Consider the following 22,306-nt stretch of genomic DNA (forward strand, 5'->3'; position numbering starts at 1 on the left):
GCATATTTCAATCCACAGAAAACCCAACTGATGTATGTTCTGATTCCACAAAAAAAGAATAGGTTTTCTTATGGGAAAGCAGCAGGACAAATGGAAGTGTGGACTAGCACACCCTTGTTCTGAGAGTGGGATAAAGGAATCTCTAGCAGAGAACTATCAGTGCCTCACCAAACTACTATCACTAGGATATTTTCAGTTAGAGTGGTATAAAACTAATATAGGTTGGTAGGGCAGATAAGTCCAAGCTTCTGATTTCTTTAACAGACTTTCCCCAAAGGACCAAACTCTGATGCCATTGGCAGTGAGGTTGTTGGAATTCTTGCCCGGTCAGAGGTATGTGCCTATCTGCAGGCACCGGCTGAATTCCTTTGACCTCCCTCTGGCGACTCCCGGCAGGAAAAACACGAGGTCCGTTCCAGTGATTTTCCTCAGGCTGTGAGAAAAACACACCAACTGCTTCTCCTCCTTCTCCTCCTCCCTGCATATCCCCAGGGAGGGGAATCAGACACAGACAGAAATGTAACTACATGTCTTTATTTCTGTCTCTAGCAGTCATACAGTAAAAGATGTCTGCTCTCTTCAACAAACAGAGAGAAACTCCAAACTCCACCCATGTACATCCTGTACAGGTCATATAACACACTCTGAGCTCACATCCTGTGCTGAATAAGGAGAATGGACTGCCCCTTTGTTTCCATGGCAACAGTCACAAACATCCAATTTGGCTTTCCAGCCACAAGCAGCTGACCGAGCTGCTAGAGCCTTTGCTTGCTGCAGCATTGCTGCTTTAGAATAATAGAGGTGTCATCCCTCCCGATGTGAAGACAGGCTCTGTTACCTGCTATATACATTTCTACATATACATTCCCAAAATATGTACATGTACGCACACACGCACACACCATGCACAGTTGTGTTTTTACAGTAGGATCTGGACTGCATTGCATAAATTGTGTTTGACATGAAGTGCAGTTACAAATATTTCAAAATTGCGTGCGGGGAAAGCTCAAGAAACCCATTCCCATTGTTATCTCTTCATATTTTATTATTTTCACAGCAGTACCAAAAGCTATGTAACTAAGACCAGATTAGCAATGGAAACTTTTTCTTAGAAACAATTCCCAAAAGATGCTTGCCCATAACTGGCCTGATAGGTATCTGAGCAAAATCAAATGTGAGTTGTCCAGCACAGCCAGGCTTCGTTTGGAGATGCATAGTTCCTAATGTTCCAATAAACATTAAAATTGTTGGTTTTCTTTTGCCTTCTATGCACATAGATGCTTCAAAAATCCTTATCTGCACTTCTCCTTGAATTTTGGATTTTTGAATTGCTTGCTCTTGTTTCTGAAATAGAACTGATGTGTTAAGTGAACCACCAAACAAGTCTTCTGTTTTTCCATAGCAAGGTCCTTGGAAGATTTTTGCGTGGGTATATTCTGCAATATGGCATTGATGCAATAAAGGAGCAACAGAGGTGGATTTATAGTGGACCATCTAGATATCATTCTGCCTTATTGGTTGTTCTGCAATGCTTCCTCAGTGTTGTCCAATGTTTACCATCTGGAGATGCAAATTGGTAGTATAGCAGATCAAAAGCAGGAGAAAACAACAAGTGTGGAACATTGGTAGTTATAAAAAGTTGCAGGCTTTCAGCAGGAGGTTACAGGACATGGACTGACTGGAAATGAAGCTGTATGTCCACCTTGAAACATTTGCAGGTGTGGATGTCAGGGACTGGATGGATGCAGAGGAAAGGTGGGAAGAACCAGCTGGGGAACCCCCAAGGGAAGAAAACTCAGACCCCAGGGATTGGTGGAGGGATGATGATGAGTGATCAGAGAGAGGAAACTGGGAGGTGTCTGAAGCTGAAAAGATAACAGGGCTTAATGAGCAGGGAGAGTTTGTGGCGCAGAGAAGTCCAGAATAAGAATCAGTAGCTGCAGCAGAAGAGTGGGATGAGGGAGGCCAAGAGGCAGAGATTTCAGGCTGGGGAGTGTCTCCCCCTCCTGCTACGATAAGCGCCCCTCCCTCCTAGTCTCCCAGAACCAGGAGAGGCATGAAAAGGGCGGAGGAGAAATTAGTCATGCGGGTGCAGTATCAGATTGTTTGGGGAAAACCCAGGAGTGGAAGGGACTTAGGCAGCTGTGGGATGGTGGGGACCTTAAGTCTCTGCAACTGCTTTGCAAGACATACTGAAGAAGAGTTGGTGTGCTCATTAGGTTTGACACTCCTGTGCAGATCCTGGGTTTTTCATTTATTTTTAATGAAGTGTTAACTCCACTTGCTTTTTGTGATTTACAGCTGGCTCACTCCTGACAGTGTGGATGCATAGAAAGTGGGGTCGGTTGTAACCAACCCAATACCATCAGAAGCAGAAATAATCATGAATGCACAACAAAAATGGCATCTGGATGGGGCATTTCTTATTAATTACTTGTTTTTCTCACCCCACAACAAGAATGTTACAAGCTTTTTCTGGGCCTACAGAAATCTTGCTTGGGGACACTGGTTCAAAATAGCTGATCCAGTTTTCCTTTCTACCTGCTGAGCCTTGCCACTCATAGAATGCTGCTCTGGAGGGCCTCCAGTCTCTGAGACTAGCTGTGTGTGTGTAAACATCAGACCAATCCCAACTCCTTGGATCTCAGTCTATTTATTGAACCCCCCTTCTTTTAAGGAGCTGAGAACAGTATAACCGAGGTTATGAACTTGCATATAAAAATGAGAAAGGATTGGCACAATACCTGATGGGAATTTGGCAGTAACATTTCAAACTGGAAAGAGGCTCCTACACTTTTCCTGAAGGCTTCCTGCGTGGCAAGATATGTGAATATTGTATTGACCATAGCCTGACTTACAAATGGAGCTTTACAGCTACCCAACTGAAGTACTGTATTTAGGAATGGGATAACAGCTGCACTCAATGGAGTTTTTATTGTCCTTTCAAGTAACTCAACCCAGCAGCAGCAGCATTAAGCAAAGTGTCGTAGCAGAGCAGAGAGAAGCACAGCCCGTTCCTTGAGGTCATGCTATAAGTGCACAGTTATTTACCTTTCTGACTGCATTGTGCTCATCATACCTGTAGATGGTGGGAACTACTCAAAGACTGCTCCCCATTTCTGTTTATAGGCATAATTCCTAAAAAAATATAAATTGCCTTGTCTTCCAGAAAAAAGGCACAACATAATTTATCAGTGGACTTGATTTCAGTCTGCTCTCTGTCCTAAAGAGTCATTTAATGTAAGTAAGGAACATGCCAAATGCACACACAATTTAGGAAAGACTTTAAGTCTATGAAAACCATTTGGAGTCACTATAGAATTGATAAATGGAGGAACTCTTACCCACAATCAGTACAATAATCCGAAAAAGCAACATTATTAAGCCTTTTTGGCAAACAAATCACCTTTAAAGGGATTTTGGAAAGACTTGGCTATCCATATATATAGAAAGAAAAGCTAAGAACCATACTGGAAGGATTGCATTAGTGAGCCACAGTGCTAACTCTTGGAAATGAATTTTGACAAGTACTCTTGCTCAGTGCTTTTAAAACTTCTACTCTGATTGTGGCTACTCCTCTGTGTTCATTCAGTTAAGCAGAATGTTACAGGGAGTCTTCACAGAAGCAAGGAGTCACAGAAGCTTCAGCTGGGTCATAGGTGATGTATTTACAAGGAGTGGGATTTATAAGGCAGCAATCATGAGCAATAAGCGCTGAGATTTAATGGGAGGAAGACTATAAGACAGGAATGGACTGGCTAGAGAGCAGCCAGGAGAAAAAGGAATTTCTTTGGAATGATACTGGGAATTTGTACAAGGAAATGCAATGACAGCAGTTCCAGGTCTGAGGAACCTCTGTTAGGCCTTGGTGGACTTACCAGGCAGAACCATTCCAAATTTTGTCACTTTATTTCTGCAATTTTCTGGGTTAAGGGGGCTGCGTCAGATTTTTTCTGGAATCAAATAACATGGAAATGAGTCCTAAGCATGCACTATATTTCATAAGTTTTCCAGAAGTGGCTTTTATATAATATGAATGTTCAGATATAATGTGGAAATCAACAGGGACATACTGAGAAAATGTAATAACCTGTCATATGAATACAGCTATTACCCGTTTCATGAAAGGAGGCAAATATAGAGGTTATCCCTGAAAGATCACTGTGTATAGGCCTATTTTGCTTTTAAACACAGACTATAAGGGGGGGAAAGGTGTGAAATGAATAAGCTAAGTACTTTGAAAGGGAATACACATTGTATGCTAAGTTTACATAAGCCAAGGTGTGGCCTGCTTACCTGACACACTGAAAAGGATTGTCCAGCTTTTCCACTGTGAACAAACCTGCAGATATCAATTGTGTGGACTGTGGATCTAAGGATAAGAAAAGATAAAAGTTTTGTTTTCCTGTGGCAATCAATATTGCTCTTTCATACACTTAATCTTTAACTATTTTAAATCTTTTGTTTAGAAGGCAGATTTAGCCCATTGCCATTTATAAACATGTTATTTTCAAACAAGCCACCTTAACTATAGCAGAAGCAGTTTCTTGATGCAAATCCACCAACAAAGAACTATCAGCATCTAGTCCAACATTATTTATGTCAGAAACGTGACAGTGGCTGCATTCAGATAGTGTTTTATTCAACTTCCCAGTGTTTCCTTACCTGATAATGTCCCTTTGCAAGGCACTGTGGGAATGTTCAGGGAGGCAGGAGAGGATATATTGTTTAATGATATCCTTCCTAACTTGCGTTAGCAAGTTCTATATCTAAGCAGAGTTTAAACATTCCCCTTTAAACGCACAGCGGTTTGCTTGTTGCAGGCTAGTTTTAGCCTCTAAATATAGGATTCCTGGTAAGATCCCTTCTTGTCCCTCTTAAAAAGAATAAACACGACGATTTTATTAAAGTCAACATAAAAGTAGTTTACTCACATTCATTCAGTTCACAGTTGGATCCCTGAAGGCAGACTTATGTTACAAAAGAATATACACATGTGGAACTATCCCATAAGAGAGTTAGTTCCTAAGTGACTGCGAACAAGCATAGAAATACAAAATGGAGAAGAGCAGAAAGAGGGAGTGGTGTGTTCCCTGCCTTGCTCTTGTTCCCAGGCAGAGAACAGGCCAGATTAGACCATGCCCGCCTCTAGTCACATGCAGAGGAAGTTTGTCCCAGCTCAGGAGGAAACAGGAAGTTTTCTCCTGGTGGGTACAAAGCATCCCCTAGCATGTTCACTCTAGGAATGTTGTACTTGACTGCTATGTGTTCCACATCCCACAGGTACATTCAAACTGTGCCTCCAAAGGAAGAAAGAAAAGAATCAGGAACATAGTTAGTATTGGAAGTGCACCCTGCAGAAGATGTGTTTGTGTGTGCTCTCAGGTTGCAGCTGGGTCACTGGATCCTGCTCCCACACCTGCAGTACATGAACCAAAACACAGCTGCCCATCAAAATTGGCCAAATTTTGCGACATAGCGTTGCATCCCAAAAAATGTGTACAGAAATGCATATAGTGTATTGGGGGAAGCATGCATAAAAATGCATATAAGAAGCTCACTTGTCAATGTAGTTCTGGGACTAACCCTCTGGCCAGATCCAGTTCAAGACCCTGGTCTACACTGACCACCAGCTGCTCTCCTCAGTTTATTTGACTAGTTGTAAAGGCTTGCATTATTATTTTTTCCATAAGATTTTATTAACACTTTTTCATAATACAATATGATAAAAGAAACTAATCTTAAAAAAAGAATAGAATCTTCTCTCAAAGGTAGCTCCTAACCCATGTCACTTGCAGATAGTGGACACTCACAGTTCTCACCTGGGAGCTTTCCTTTCTTCTAGTCTCTCACCCTGGGAGATTTTCCCTTCCCTGCCTCTCACTCAGGTCCTTTCACCAACCATCCACCACCTTCATGTGTGCAATCCTTGGAACCCAATAATGGCCCAGAGGCCTGCATTAAGAAGACTGTCCAGCATATTCCAGTCCCCAACCAACTCAAGCAGTAGATGTGACTTGGATGCTCCAGGGAGAAAACATCGGTTTGCACTTCCTCTTTTCTATAGGTAAATTACAGCACAGTCCTGTGCATGTCTGCTCAGGTAAATTTTACAGGATTAGTCACATTACTGTCAGCTATTGAAATGCTACGCCAAATCAATCAGGGTTAAATTAAGAAGCAACATTTGCTAGATCTATTTCAGTGACATGTATATTGGCAGTAGGAATTCAACCATCATCTCTAAAACAGTATTAAGTTTTATAGTTTATAGTTCATGTTCAGATGCAGTTTCATTGTGGTGCATGTTTGGACTGCAGCGCTTTGTTTTCCAGAGCAAATGATAAAATAAGATTAGACTACAAGCGGAGAACTTTTTGCTGGCCTTGTGCTCAAGAACGTCATGTCTGATTTTGGAATGACAAAAAAAGCTAAGCTATTTATTCAAGAGAGTGAATGGGAGAACTGGTGAATGTGAATGTCACAAGCACTTGTGGTTAGAATTTCAAAGTAACATTCCAGTTTCCTGTATGCTTTCTTGCAGGAAACTGATTAATTTAGAAGCTTGACTTGTGGGCTGTTTTTTTTTTTTTTAAATCTGCCACACCCCATGCTTTGCTGTTACTTGCTAAAAAGTGGCCTTTCTGCTGGCTGTAGAAATGACTCCTTTCTGATTCCTAGATTTCAGAATCTAGACAGTAAACTGGTCACACAGGATAGTGTGATGAGATTCATAGAGCTTTTATTTCTAATACCAAATCTATCTGGTCTGGTACACTATCAGTTTATGAGAGCACTGTTCTTTCCCCCATGAACCTCTTGGAAACCCACCATGATACTGGAAGATGAAGGTATAATTCAGAGAAACAAGACCAGGAAGGGTCTTTGCTTCATCTCTTAGCTGCTTGCTTATAATCCCCAATGATGCAAGGTATACACTTAATAAGCGCACTAAGCTGTGATCTTTGTAGGGATCAATGGACATAACTGCAGATTCAAGGAAACATTTAGATGAAACTGTGCGGAGAATTCATGACAATGTGCTTCTGGAGCAGATGCTAGGCAGACAAACTGGGATACTGAGGGGTCTGCCACTTCCTCTTGAAGTATTGTGTACAGTGGGATCTAGGCTGGTGAGGGAATGGGCAGGTGACCTCTTCACCATGTGCACATTTGATTTGAGCTGACAATTTATTTATTTTTTGTCAAGGATTGAGCATGTGGCCAAAACCAGGTAACCTGAACCCCTGACAATGTCTCTGTTATGCTGCAACATCCAGTCTTAATTTTGATTATACCTACAAACACCTTTGGCATGCAAAGAATATTCTCCGCCACTGAGCTGTAGCCCCTCAACATTCTTCTGCGTCACATGGAGTGTACAGAGAGGCTTTGTCCCACCCCATGCCAAGGGCGGACTTGGGTAATCTTTGGTAGCATGGTAACCTGAATGAGCCCAAAATTTGGCATCCCGAAATGGATCTTCTCAGTGATGGATCTTCTCAATTTTGCACGCCCTCGGCTCAGCACCCTGTGCATGAGAATCGCCCACACAGCTCTAAATCCAGCATTGCCCATTTACATGTTACACATAGGGAAAGAGCCCCAAGTGTATGACATGCAGAGAGTTTGGTCGATGAGAATGGAAATCTTGCCCTTGACCAGTTTCTGGTTTGCATGGGCTACAGCCCTTCATGTGTCTAGATATAAATGCCCCATTCAGGTATTCAAGGATACACATAGTGGGAGGCAAAGAGCCTGCCACTCTCTATTGAACATTCATTAAATATACAGTTTGAATGCTTTAAAAAAGGGTTCTTGTGTTTCCAAGATTCCACTACAGCAAGATACAAATGGCACTATGCAAATGAAGAGGCGGGGCCCTGCAGTTGGCAATGAGTCATTGGCTTCTACTGAATTCTCTAAGACAAGAGTTGAAATCTGCAACATGTTTGAGAAAAGGCACTTGGGTTATGTTCACCAGGCACCCCATGCCTGAATGTGCTTTTTTGTTTTACTTCCCCACCATAAAAATGAATGGCTGAGACACTCATGTCTGAAAGATATGTCATGTGTTCTTAGGAATACAGGATTGTATCCTGTGTTAGGCATATTCAGAAGAAACCTATTGCATTCATTCATTCATTTGTTACATTCCATTCCAAAGTTGTTCAGAGCAGGAAACAACAAAGCAGCAAAACAGTGCAATTAAAAATAAAATAATATTTAAAGCATTAAGAACTTCTACAAATATTTAAGTACAGTCACATATCCTCACCTCTAATAATTTCAAGGTTGACTGGAAGAGCATCTTTCAGACATCAAATGCCTGGATGAACAGGAATGTTTTAAATTCCTCCTGAGTGTTTTTAATGATGGAGGTGTAAATAATGTTAAGAATTAATGGACATAACCAACTTAGGTCCATTAATCTCAGTGGATCTTCTATGGGTAGAATACAGTTAGATGCAATCAACTGTTGCAATGGAGCCAAATTATTTCACAGAAATTATAATCAGATGCACAAGGCCTCCAGCTGTTCCTAATTTATGTAAGTGCGGGGAAGAGAGGAAATTTGACTGTTTAAGTTCCAGAGAAGATCAAGTCACAACATCCACTCTGATGCTCAGAAAAGAAACTGCTTAACTTCCCATCTTCTCACTAACCGAACTTGACAATTTTAAAACCATCTTGAATCTCAAGCCTACTGACTGCCATAGATCACACTAATAAGATAGAACAGGATGGGGCATATGATGCCAGTGAGTTGATGAGTGCTGCTTTGAAAGACTCATTAACGAATGGCAGCTTTTTGCCAAAATGTTGTTAATGTCCCCAGAAGTCTGAAGACGCTGAAGACAAAGGTGTGCTATTTTTTTGTGATGAAATGTCTGCTAAATTTTGTGACAGCGTCTGCTAAATCCCTATAATTAGCATGGGCCCCTGTTAAATGTCATGGGGTATTTGATGAAACAGGGCATGAACTCTGTAGCAACACTCTGGGGATCTGTAATGCTATCCAGCGTGACGTTTGGAATTTAACCACTAGATAGGGTTTCCTTATCTAGGAAACACAGGGGAGAAAGGCATTTGTCCAGTCTAATGACCCCTGTTAACAGATTTATGCCCCTCCCTCAATACCGACTCTGTCCCCTCTGCCTCACACCAAACAAATGCGTTATCGAGATAATCAAACAACATTCCAAAAACCAGAAACAAAAATGAAGAAAATAACCCAGTTTGGTTATATCTTATTGCAGGTTTGGTTATTAATATATATGGAAAGAAAATAGAAATCTTATAGTTACACCCACCCCACCCCCCATATGCATAGGATACAGTTTGGTATATTGCATATATCCATGCACACACACACACACCTATCTGTATGTATACTGCTGTTGTGTTGCCATGTAGTGCATTGCTGTTCCCGGGCCATAGCTCAGATTCAGAGCACATGATTTGCATGCAAAAGGCTGCATGTTCAATCCCTGCCATCTCCCATTAAAATGGTCTTGGGTAGGTGATGTGGGAAAGACCAGGTTCTGTCTTGTGAAGCCTCCATCAGTGGGCTACATATGTTTCTATACATATAGGGAATTACGAGGGCTTCCAGTGAGACTGTGGATTTATACACACAGGCTCCTGAGGTACAGGGGAACAGGCCCAGTGTCACCATGCTGCCCTCAGAGGGGTCCCAAGCACCATGGTGTCTTTTTCTTCATTTTCAAAAAATGTGGGATGCGCAGTCTTCAGAAGACTGCTGGGCCAGACAGCTGGAGACACTACCATATAAATTTCACCCATAATGTCCCTGGGTCCCACCTGCAATGTAGCAGCACTTTGCAATGCTATGCTAGCACAGGGCCCAGAGATAGAAAGGGGAAATTATTGTGCTGGCAGCTCCAGTCTCTTGGCCTGGCAGCACAAGGCATTGGATGGCCCCAGTCCTTTCAGCTCCGCCACTTGTCCCCACTGCCATGACCCACTGCTACTTTCCCCTGTCACCTAGTAAGCTTCTAAGCTAGTAAGCCAACTGGAGGGAGGGCTGTGGCCTCCAGGGTTGTGTCTGTGGGTGCCACTGGCCCCCTAAAACAAGGCTTTGGCCCTGTAGAGTGAGGTATGAACAAGGCTTTGCACTAAACTAATACTAAATAATCTCTCTCGGTCACTCTCTTTGCAGGCAGTAAAGGTACTTGTGCTTTCCCAGTGTTTAGTTTACCTGGAATGAAGGACAGTGGAGACTCTGGTCTCTGTAAGTTATTTACACATATATACAAACTGAGCATAGGATGGAGGAGCTCACAGCATTAACATTCCAACAAATATTGCCTCCTCATTAGGTTCCCGGGGAAATCCCCAAGCCATAGCTTTGGGTCCAGCCAAGAGCAAGACAAGTCTCTATGTCTCCAGCATCCAGCATCAGCATCAGCCTGAACAGCCACCTACCCCACCATCATATTGCTCTCCTGCCTAGGCTGACATAACATCCAGCCAGGTGAGGAGGGAAAAGACCCCACCCCCATTTGTCTCTATGGCAACAGAGCCCACTCTTTAAGATGCCACTGATGGGTACATAGCTGAGTAGCTTAACAGAGGAACTGGTTTGGCAGGTTCAGCAGATTGTCTTTTCTAGATTCAAACCTCACAGATACAGGACCACAGGCCTGAAAGGGACTCACAGGGCTACATTCCCTTCTGAGCAAGCTTCCAGGGGCCACATTCCAGGGGTGGGTGGGACCATAGACAAAAATGGATAGACCAATGGATGTTACAGACTCTTAGCTTTGTACTGGAGGCTACATTTTAGCCATGCAAAAGTCAGAGGATTTACACACCCAAACAAAAACTTCTCCACCCTCCATCCAGGCAAGCAGTGGGCTCATTACTGTGCAAGGACACATTCTAGCCAGGCAAAAGCACTCAAGGAAAGCATGGAGCAGGGCTGGAAAGAAGGGAGTATGGCCTGGAGAGAGTCCCGAAGACTGGATTAAGAGAGCTGGAGGGCTGGATTTGGTCCCCATGCTTGAGGTTCCCGACTCCTAATCCTCAAATGCTATATATTACACTGTCAAATTTTGTAGTGAACAGGACAGAGAGAGCTTTAAAACATAAATGATTATTTGTATTGTTTACAGTTGAAATAAGGCACAGATATGGCTTGGGACTAATCTACCTGTCCTAATTATGAACTGTAGCACAGCAGGTAGAAAAATAAACCGCTAACTTTCCAGGCTCCAATCCAGCAGATTCAACACATTGATGTCTATAGATATTTGGTTTTAGTGTTCCTAACACTGAGTTGGACTGGCCTCCAGGCTGATAATTTACCAGGTAAGCATGATGGGCTCAGTCCACTGGAATCACCTTCTGCACAAGCCCTGTTTAGAACAGGACCTGTACAGAAGTTCAGGCGGATTGTGCCATCTGTCAGTAGGAAGAGCTCACATAAAACTTAGGTAAGGAAAAAAGTTACCTATTTTACCAAGGACTTATTCTGAGATTAAACGTAACCTCAAAACAAATAGGTTCTGTGAGTTTATGCTAACTAGTCTAATTAATCTTCATGTTTGATCTTTGGACTAATACGTTGAACTAATTTGGGATTAAAAGATTACAAGTAACATTTTGAGTTGAAAGCTGTTACATGCCTCATGTCAACACTGCGGTGACAGAATTAACCCCGGAAGCCCTTTGGATTCCACACACTAGATGCTGCTGCTTGAGCAGAGTTAAGGCGACTTATTAGTGAAGGCATTATAAAGTGCTCATCCTGAAATGTTAGATGCTAAGAGCACAATGCCAAAAGTCAGACACTTTGGGTTTTGCTTATTGTATCACCAGCATCATAATCATCCTCCTGCATCATCCTGGGTTTCTTATCCACCCTTCACCACAAGGCTACAACCATATAAAAATACAATAAGAAAATTAGTTAAAACAGTCTGCAAACACCACTGTTGAGTTCCATTCGGAAAAGTTTTTTTTAAAAATGTTTTCCAATTGTAATGTTTTTATTTGTTTATAAATTTGTATAGTCTATTGTTGTAACCCACCCTGGTACCTCAGAGTGAATGGCAGGTTAAAAAAATAATCTTATAAATAATAAACAAATAAATAGCCATTCCTATTCTCAGGAACCCTGATAATGCAGGATTCCTGATTACAGGGAGGTTTGTAAGCATGTACAAAGAAGTTCAAGTGCAAGAAGAGCTCTGCTGGATCAAGCTGGTGGCCCACCTAGTTCAGCATCCTTTTCTTCTAATGGCCAACCAGATCACAGAATCACAGAGTTGGAAGGGACCACAAGTATCATCTAGTCCAACCCCCTGCAATGCAGGAATCTTTTGGCCCAAACATGGGACTTTAACCCATGACCTTGCTATTAAGAGTCTCATGCTCTACCAATTGAGTTTTCCCAGATGCCCATGGGGATCCCACAAGCAGGACCTAAATGCAACAGCAGTCTTCCCACTTGTGATTCCCAGCAACTAGAGACTGTTTGCTCTTGGAATCCCCTTTCAGACCATTCTTCAGAATACAGACAGGGATAGAGAACTGTAGAGTTGGAGGGGACTCCATGGATCATCTTCTAGTCCAATCCCCCTAAATGGCAGGAGCAAGGCAAAGGTTCTGCTCCCAGGCTACCTCCCTACTTTGTGCCCTCACATGTTCTTTGAATGCCTGAGGAAATGTATCATAACAATTAAAAACAGTATGAAATTAATAAACAAGTACAGCAGATCAAAAAAAGGACACATCCTATGGATGCTGGAAATCATCCAGTCCGAGGACACATGCCTTCAGGTAAGTGTGGAAGACCCACAAAGGTGAGACCTCAGTTAGGGGTTTCACAATCTGGACACTACAGAAAAGGCCCTTTCCCTCCATTCCACCAGCTGTTCTTCAAATGAGACTCACAAAAGGCTTCTCCTATTGACCTTAGTGAACAGGCAGGATCATACAGGAGCAAAATGCCCAGTGTAGGTAATACCATTATACAGTTTAGTTACTAGGTGGCCTTGGTCTCATTTGTACCTGGGCAGACTCAGAAGTTTCCCATTGCTGTTCTTATTTAAGAGATACAATAAGGTTCTTGTCTAGCTTTGTGTCATCCTAGCCTCCCATGACAGCCCTTTAGGTATCCTGGTCTCAAGCTGTTTATGGCTTTGTTGCTATACAATAAATAAACTACTACTACTACTTGGGGTTTTCCCCCCAGAGCTACCAAAACATTTGGCATAAATCATGCATTAAGCATTTCCCCATAAACCAAATGGACAAATGGGTCTTGATGTTATGCACTTCTTTCCATTAAAGCTGCGAGTCCCCCTGATGATTTATTGCTTGGGTTACTTCTCTGAATTACTGCTTAACCTCCTTTATATTAAAAAGGGGGACAGGATATTGGAGTTTTCTTAAAGTTGGGAATTACTAATGGCCCAAATAAGATGATTCAGGCATGTTTTATTATACTCTGTCATGAACCATGCATTTTTTGCACGGGAAACCAATGATTAGTCCAACTTGGGTCACAAAACTTGGCCAAATCAAGGAAGGTTTTGAAAGGTAAATAACAGAATTAATAGTAATGCTTATTTTATTCTTCTGGATTCATGGAGTCTAGTCATTGTTTGGTGATTCTTGTAATTTCTTGAAAGAGAAGCAGGGAGAGTATAGGCTTCTATTTTGAAGAGCACACTTGAGTACTTTATGAGGTGATGATAGCAATTTAATACCAGATGCTCTTTGCAACTAAAATTTAAGGAAACATACCTTACCTCAGGGAAAGGAGAACAGTACTTGGATACAATATGTCAGTATCTTCAACTTAATCATTTCCATAAAATTACAATGTTTTCTGCTAATACCTAAAATATTCTGCTGCTTTAGCTGGAACATGTTCTTATTCTTTCCTGTTCCAAATGGAAACGCATTGTGTCATGCACTTTGCATTCATAAATACTTAACATCTGCCACCTAACTTCCTATATACATATTATTCAATGACTCCTTCTGAATCATTCACTAAGGTGGGTAGGGAAATCTTATCATTTTACTCATGAAAGTGAAACTCTTTGTAGTGCTGGTTATTCCCAATGTGGCTGAAGTTGCTAAACCAAATCTACTCAGCAACAAGGGGATGGGGTAACTGGTAGAGCAATCCAGTCTCCCCATCAGTCTGTGTGGAGTTTGGACTGAGTGGAGGTGGACTTTTGGTGGCCTGCTGCTGGGGGGCAACAGTGGTGGACGTTGGGATCTCTCTAATTTCAGTGATGCTCTGTGTGATGCCAAAATTCAGTGCCCTCACCTCTCACCTTCCATTCTACCTCATAGTTGTGGCACCCCTGAGGCTCCATACCCAGTGTTACCAAACTGGTTGCATTCCCCTAAATCTGCCTCTGGGGCCAGCTCAAAAATGGAGAGTTCTGAGACTTGGGAAGAGGCAGCACTGAGGTGATGCCATGAGGTCTGATCTGTACTTAATAAATGTGCTAGTCTGGACTGGTGAAGGGATCAGGCCCAATCTTGAAGAGAAGAAGAGTTTGGATTTGATATCCCGCTTTATCACTATCTGAAGGAGTCTCAAAGCAGCTAACATTCTCCTTTCCCTTCCTCCCCCACAACAAACACTCTGTGAGGTGAGTGGGGCTGAGAGACTTCAAAGAAGTGTGACTAGCCCGAGGTCACCCAGCAGCTGCATGTGGAGGAGCCGAGACACGAACCCGGTTCACCAGATTACAAGTCTACCGCTCTTAACCACTACACCACACTGGCTCTCAATCTTGCTGCCAATACTACCTTCTACTCCTGGTCCACCACTCGTACCCTAATGCACCAAAGTGGTAAAGCGAGTTCTTCATCAACAAATCTTTCATGTCTTCTAGCTTGAGGATGCCTAAGTTTGATAGCCCCTTTCTTGGGTTTTGGTGGTCTCACTGACCCTAAGGTTAAGAGTCTCATGAAACTTCTCAAAACATACATAAAATATATGAGCCAGGAAAAGCAAGGACCAAGTAAAGCCTGCATCTGAAGAAGCTTTGAGTCACATTATGTAGCCTAAGAAAGTGGGTAGCAGTAGATTCTGTCTGCCCAGCTTGGCAACCTTGGAAGTCAGACAGTTGAGCTGAGATATAGCTGCCATTAGAAGATTCAGGATGCTTCAGACACATTAAAATTGGTGGAGTGGTGGCCATTTGCTGTATCTCTTGTCTTTATTCCATGGAGTCAGGCTTCCCTTAAGAACAAAATTGGTGAGCACAATAATCTCAGGTGTTTGGCATCCAGGCTCCCCGACAGCTCACATTTCCATTAAAGCCCAGGAGAAGACATCATGATGTAACTCCTCCCATGGTGCTTTTCCAGATCTGGAAGTATGGGAAGCCATGGAGGCTGCAGAATGCTGGATAAATGGTTAATGGAAAGAAAAAGCGTTTCCACCCCCCACCGTTCTACCCGGACACTGAGGTCCAGTGCCAAGGGCCTTCTGTCGGTTTCCTCACTGCGATAAGCCAAGTTACAGGGAACCAGGCAGAGGGCTTTCTCGGTAGTGGTACCCATCCTGTGGAACACCCTCCCACCAGATGTCAAAGAGAAGAACAACTACCAGACTTTTAGAAGAAGCCGCCCAGAGTGGCGGCTGGGATTCTAAAGTAATTTTAAAGCACACTGTGAATGTGGCAGAAGATAGAATCCTCTTTTGTGGGGAAGAAAAACTTTTTGGGAAACTGGTGGACAGATTTTGGCATGGGATTACTGGTACTCAACATCTAATTATGAAGGCAAATCACAATAAGGGCAGTGCTTAATTCCCCCATTCTGGAGCATTATGTACAAAACAATGGCGCTTGATGGGTATTGGGAGTGCAGTTTGTGCCACTGATCCATACACCTCATATTTCACACCTGTTCATGCCTTTGTCCCCCCCCCCCCCATTGTCAAAATGCCACTTAACGTTGCACCTTAAGAACAGGGTGCTGGTGTTTGGGCTGGGCTGGGTGTGTGGAATCTTGTCTCCAGCCTCATTTTCTCCACACACCAGTGCTCTATGCATCACTTTACATAAATGACAGCAAATATCACAACTGAAGCCTATAAGAGAGTTGTCTATATGGGCTTCTGAAGATCTTACCTAACCAATGTTTGAAATGAATATCATTCAGCAGATAATTACACTTTTCCAAGGTTGAGTATTCTTATTATATTTAAAAATAATTATACACAATGAGTATGGTTCATTGTCCTGTCTGCAGAATCCTTTTGCACTTGTGGAGTTTCCTCCTACTCATAGAAAAGTACAAGAATACACCTGATTGTACAAAGTTGCTGGACAACAGCCATAGGTTACAATCCTATAAACAATTATGAGGAATAAGACCCATAGAACTAAGTTGGACATAAGATTGAACTAGTGAATCTATTTAGACTGCCACTCTTTGCACTTTATTCTGCTCCAAGAATGTAGAATGCCCATAATCCCATTCTTAATGACCATACTGCTCTTTCTTATGAACTTCAGGATCATGAGCAGAGAATAGAAATTGTATCTCTGAAGTGTGAATTGGAAAAGAAGTTTCAGATTTATTGCTTTGTATCTTCTAGGTACAATGGTACTTATTTTTCCTCATGTGCCATTTAGAAGTTCTTAAATAAAGGACTCTTATGCCTGCTAAGGGAATTGACACAGTTCACTAAAATAATTTCATTCCACTGGATAGCAAGGCATGAAAAGCTGTAGTTCATCTTTTCATTCATACCACAGTCTGCCAGGGTATTAAATAAATTCCCCTCCCTCTTCCACTAAGTGGTTGGCATTTACTCAGTCTTCAGTGCTGAAGTTACTTTAAGTACCGATTGAGTTATTAACTTCCCCCCTTATTTGGATTTATATTGAAAGTTGTCATAAACTACTGCAAGTTGAAAATGGTGTCTGGAGAAATCCACGTTAAAAGCATTATTTTTTCTGAAGTATTCATCATTATTCTTGGTCTTGCAGTGGCATCCTCTGAAGCCAAAAGAAGTCCGCAAGAAGAAAATAAATCAATTATGGCAAGATTATCTCATGCTGGTTATTATATTAATATGAGAAACCCGAAAACAAAATTAGGCATCAAAGTCTAATCAATAAGTGAAAATCACTTTCTCACTTTCTTCCACTAGAAGAATGCTTATGTTCATTTATTTATTAAAAACCATCTGTATACTGCCTTTCATTTCAAGCAGAACAATAAAACAGGCAGGACACAGGACATAATGAAATACAACACTAAAAACATATAAAAATATATCAAAATTTATAAATGTGTTGGAAAAGCCAAGACAGGCAAAAGGAGGTATATCGTCACACAGTCAATAGCTAAACATCAATCATGTGCTCCTAGCAGTTCAAAAGAACATCAGTGCAAGTAGATATAATAGGTACCACTGCGGTGGGAAGGTAAATGGCATTTCCGCGTGCTCTGGCACTTTTCATGGTGTTCCATTATGCCAGAAGTGGTTTTGTCATGCTGGCCACATGACCTGGAAAACTGTCTGCAGACAGACACCGGCTCCCTTGGCCTGAAAGCAAAATGAGTGCCGCAACCCCATAGACACCTTTGCCTGGACTTAACCGCCCCATGGGTCCTTTACCTTTTACCTTTTTAATCTATTTCACAGACAGAGAAAATATTGCTACAAGCTACCCCATTCTCCATGAGCTGTGCAAGATTCCAGGGGTTGCAGACGTGTTTACCAAGGCCCGCGTTCCCTTTTGGGACAATGAGGCACAGCCGAGTCTGTGGTTTCTTTACACATCTACACAGCCCGAATCTGGATGGAGAATGTGCAAAGCAGTCATATCTCAAGAGGGTCCTTTTCCTACCATTGCTGCAGCCTCCAATTCCAAGAGTCCCCAAGCATCACATCTAACCCCCTCTGCAGCATAAAACCAACTGCCTGCCTTATGCTCTGCCCACCCCACCCCCGCTTGCAAAAGATACATCTTTTTCCAGTTTGCTTACCTCATAACCCAGTGCAGTTCTGGAAACCTCCCCTTCCCAACTCTGGAACTGTATTTTGCTAATTACACTCCGCTCCCTGTGGCCAGCAGAGATTCTTTTGCCTTGGTGAAGAATTTACTAAAGCCAGGAATTAGCAGTGTAAAAATACTGGCTGGACTTGGGTTAAACTATTCTCTCCTGTGTTCCCAGTTGAGAAAAAAAGACCATGCTTTAGTCATATTTGCTTGCCTTGCGTCAGGGACAGTGGAATTTGCTGTCTATGAAGAAAGGTCACATTACCTGACGAGAAATAGTTACGTTATGCTTCTAAACCATCTGCACTGTCTCTTTCTTTTCTTCAGGAAACAGCAGTAAATTCTTTCTGGATCTTCCAGATATTTTTTTTAAATCTCAAACTACTTCTGGTTAACTGTAAATCGTATAGGAGAACAGGCATTTCTAATATTAGATCCAGCAGCAAATATATCAATGTGGACTTGCCTGTCAGATTTGAAATGCAAATGTAAAACTTACATTGGACAGAATGTTCATTTGCATTACAAATACATCACCTCTTCTGCATAAACAAGCATCAGATGTTAACATAAATTGCAGGGGGGAAAGAAAAATGCTCAAGGGCAAATTAAGACTTGTGTGTGTGTGTGTGTGAGAGAGAGAGAGAGAGAGAGAGAGAGAGAGAGAAAGAGAGAGAGAGAGAGAGAGAGAGAAACAATGTGTTGTTTAAAACAAACAAACAAACAAACAAACTTGGGTTTTTAAGCAAAGGTTTTTGAATGCTCATAGATTATAGGTTTTTGAATCCAGAGTAATTGGCATATCACAATTATATATGCATGATTTATAAAGAAATCCTATTAATTTCAGTGGAATGTGGGGAGATATATATATATATATATATATTCCTAATGAAAATGTATTGGTATTTTAGTACAATTTCCTTCAATGAACATTTTTTAATACAGTTTGACTAATGTATACATTTCCGCAAGCAACTTGCCCTAATGTAATGTATCCTGTGTTATTTTCACTAATATATTCATTTTTAGGCACACCTTCCCCTAATTTATATATTTTTATAAGCATTGTTCGGTTTGAGAACTACATTGCAAATTTGGATAAGTGTGAGTTGTTTCAGTTTGCATATTGATTTGAAAAGTGCAAATTTGCCTTTAAATGTGAACTGAATTGACTTCAATTTGCCCCTATTCCAAGAAGGACATTAGCATAAACCAAAAGTCTTCTGCCTAATTTAGTTGTGCCTTGAGTTTTCTTTGGGTATTGTTTTTGCAACTCTTCTGTCTGTAGGTTGTTTCTGATGCATTATATATAATTTGTTAAGTATTTCAACTTAGTTGACAGAAGGAAATACCCATATGGTTATTCAAGGATTTTGACTCAAAGATTATATATTCATTGAACATATTTGCTATGTTAAGCATAAAAGAGCTAATCCATTCTTATCAAAAGGTCACTTATTATTTTAGCCTTTGAATGCTTTTATATTGCTTAATTATTTTCTTTTATATTGCTTAATTATTTATATTGCTTAATTATTTTCATTTTAAAATGGCTGGGGGTTCTTATACGATTTAAATAGTCTTCTTTTTGTAAGGTCATGCTTTATTTATTTCCAAATGCATACTCCAGTTTTGTTTATAAAAACAAACAAACCTCAAAGCAGTTTACAAAAATATAATAAAACAGAACGAAAGCGGCTCAAATTCATAAAATAAATTTCATACAGAATTTAAAGCTATTTGGAAGAAATAGTACTGACTTGAATTGAAAGCACATAGCATTCCCATTAAAAAACTTGCAGGCAATGAGAAACCGATAACAGGTTTATAAATATTTGCAAGGGATTATTTTTCACTGGTTCCCTCTGTCACTTCAAAGGACAAAGATGGACATTTTTACCAGGAAAAGTGCAATAACGCTTGACTGTTGGAAGGGTAAACACTATTTTAATGAAAAATGGCACCAGTCTTCTACAAAAACAAACTTGAGTTTGTCCTGTGCATATTTCACATTAGATCATGCAGAACTCTTGTGATCTAACTTCCTATAATGAAGCAACTAGTGAATGAATGAATCAAGGCTAGCTTTAATCACTATCCTTTGCATTATTAAAAAAAAATATTCAAAAAAGGATTACGGCATATGCTTTTGAAAAATAAGTTTTAAAAATAATGCAAAATATACAAATCAAAGGCTGCCTCATTTCCCTTGAAATAAAGGAAGAGTTGCCATTTCCCCCAAAGGGAACTACAGGTGTTCAAATGGAGGCTTCCAACATATTTATGTATTAAAAACCCCATCTCTCTCTTGCCATCTGTCACTAAAGAAGACGAGATATAGAACAGTGGCAGACTCATGTTCAAAAGGCTGTCTTTGGGATAACAAAGAGAAAAGTTAATGGACACAGATTTACAAATTATTAATGATTTCTCTTGCCATTTTTGAAAAATGAACGCTATGCACACCGTCTCTCTTCCCAAACAGATTGCATTTTATTCCTCTGCAGTTTGTCCATCAGGCTTCACTCTGACAACATAATCCAAAACTAATCCAGAGCATTCAGTTTTCCTTGTTGGCTCTCATGCACACTGCTTAGACAAATCCTGCTACCTGTCAGCCCTCCTGTGTGTGCCAGACAGCCTGCCAGGTTAACCCCTGGGGAAAGCGAGAGACCTACTGACTTAACCCCTACTTCCCTTCCAATAATCCACTGTAAATATGTAGCGTTAACGGGCTAACTGCGCTAATCAGGGCTGGATCTTTTAAAATCTGCTTCATACACACTCGCTAAGTAGTAAGGATCTGAGCATCACTGTTAGAAAAGGGGAAGTCAGTGCATCCAAGTATATCAGCCCCAAAGCAGCAGATGGCTAGGACACACTGAAAGGATTTAATCACTTAAAGAAGTGCGTGAAAACACATGCATCAAATTGCTAGGCCACCTAGTTGCTTATGAATCCATCTGAATTGTCAGCACAAGGTCAGGAAAAAACAATAATCCACAGAAAGCCCAAGAAGCTCTACCTTTGATGTAATTTATTCCTCCAGGTTTTGCTTCTTATAATTCACTTTTACATATATTCCCCTCCTCTGTCCAGTACAGCTGCAGCTTTAGATTTTTGAAACCTGCACTTTAAAATAAATTTCTGAAAGAACTGGCCCTTGCCATCATAAAATTGCTTCCCTCACACATTGCTTACAATCAAAATTGCCTAGCATCTTCAAGCCTTTTTCAATTTGGAGGCCTCCTAAAATCCGAAACACACAGCACAACTTGAGTAACAAAGACTTTTCAAAGTACTCACTCTTTATTTGGTGTTGCAGGGGGGAGACCCCAAAACAAAACACCATTGCTCCTCATTGGAATTCAAGGCACATCACTCTGTCATTCTGTGGCAGCATCAACAATCCACAGCAGAAAATAACTTGCGTAAGCACGGCATACCCGGGAGCACTTAAAAGCCCCGCTAAGCTCAGCCACATGAGATCTGTAATAAAACATTGCTCAGCTCATTTAATGATTGGAAGGCATGATGTCCAGGACTCCAGGTTAATATCTGAAGTGGGGGGAGGTAGAGTTACCCATGGGGAGGTGGTCCTGAACTCTGTCATGAACAAAAGTAGGAAGGGAAGATCTTTTGTGGCTTGTGATAAGAACACTCATTTTAACTCAATTAAATTCCTGGCAGTCTCTTGGGAGGAAGAGATGATATTGATTCTTTATATTCATATATGTGTATGTACAAATGTGCAAAACATTTTGTACAGTACTATAAATCAGAAGTATTTAAAAAATACTGAACACAGCAACTTTGCTATCATGATCACAAAACAAAAAGGCACTAAGAAAACAACAGCCCTCAAAAACATTTTCTGTTAGTATTTAATAGTATAATAGTATAGTATTTTTCATTTAACTTTTAATAAATGTGAAGAATTGTTAAGGAACATTTGCAGCACTATCATTAACCAGATTAAGAGTACTGTATTTTTGTGCACCTTGAAAGTTTTTACAATTATATTTTCTCAAGTAAACATTAATCATTCATTCATTCTGAGGTTTATTTTGGAAATGAAAATTGAACCTTTTTTCTTGCTTTTAAGCTATTCTTCTTTTCTTTTTGAATAATATATACATATCTGGGATTTATTTTCACAGAAAGAAAGAAAAAAATAAAATGTTGTGTCAAACCTTCTGAAAGTATATATTTAATTGATTTTCAGAGGTTAATAAATATTCAGCCATACTAAATCTTAGGAAAGTGCATAAATTATTGTGTAAAAA

General features: G+C 40.8%; 1 long non-coding RNA gene across 3 annotated transcripts in view; it reads right to left on the bottom strand.

Annotated features, from left to right (window-relative positions):
* The window catches only part of LOC310852924, a 47,483-nt gene extending 25,947 nt beyond the window's left edge, over positions 1-21,536 (bottom strand). Inside the window, exon 1 of one of the 3 annotated variants that reach the window (XR_014568442.1) lies at positions 21,327-21,536. This is a non-coding gene — a long non-coding RNA (uncharacterized lncRNA). The remainder of the gene's footprint in view (positions 1-21,326) is intronic. The other 2 variants (XR_014568443.1, XR_014568444.1) reach the window with 2 other exon arrangements.
* Between the last annotated feature and the right edge of the window lie 770 nt (positions 21,537-22,306).

Source organism: Podarcis gaigeae (genome assembly GCF_964106915.1).
Source record: "Podarcis gaigeae genome assembly, chromosome: 9".
Classification (NCBI taxonomy): domain Eukaryota; kingdom Metazoa; phylum Chordata; class Lepidosauria; order Squamata; family Lacertidae; genus Podarcis; species Podarcis gaigeae.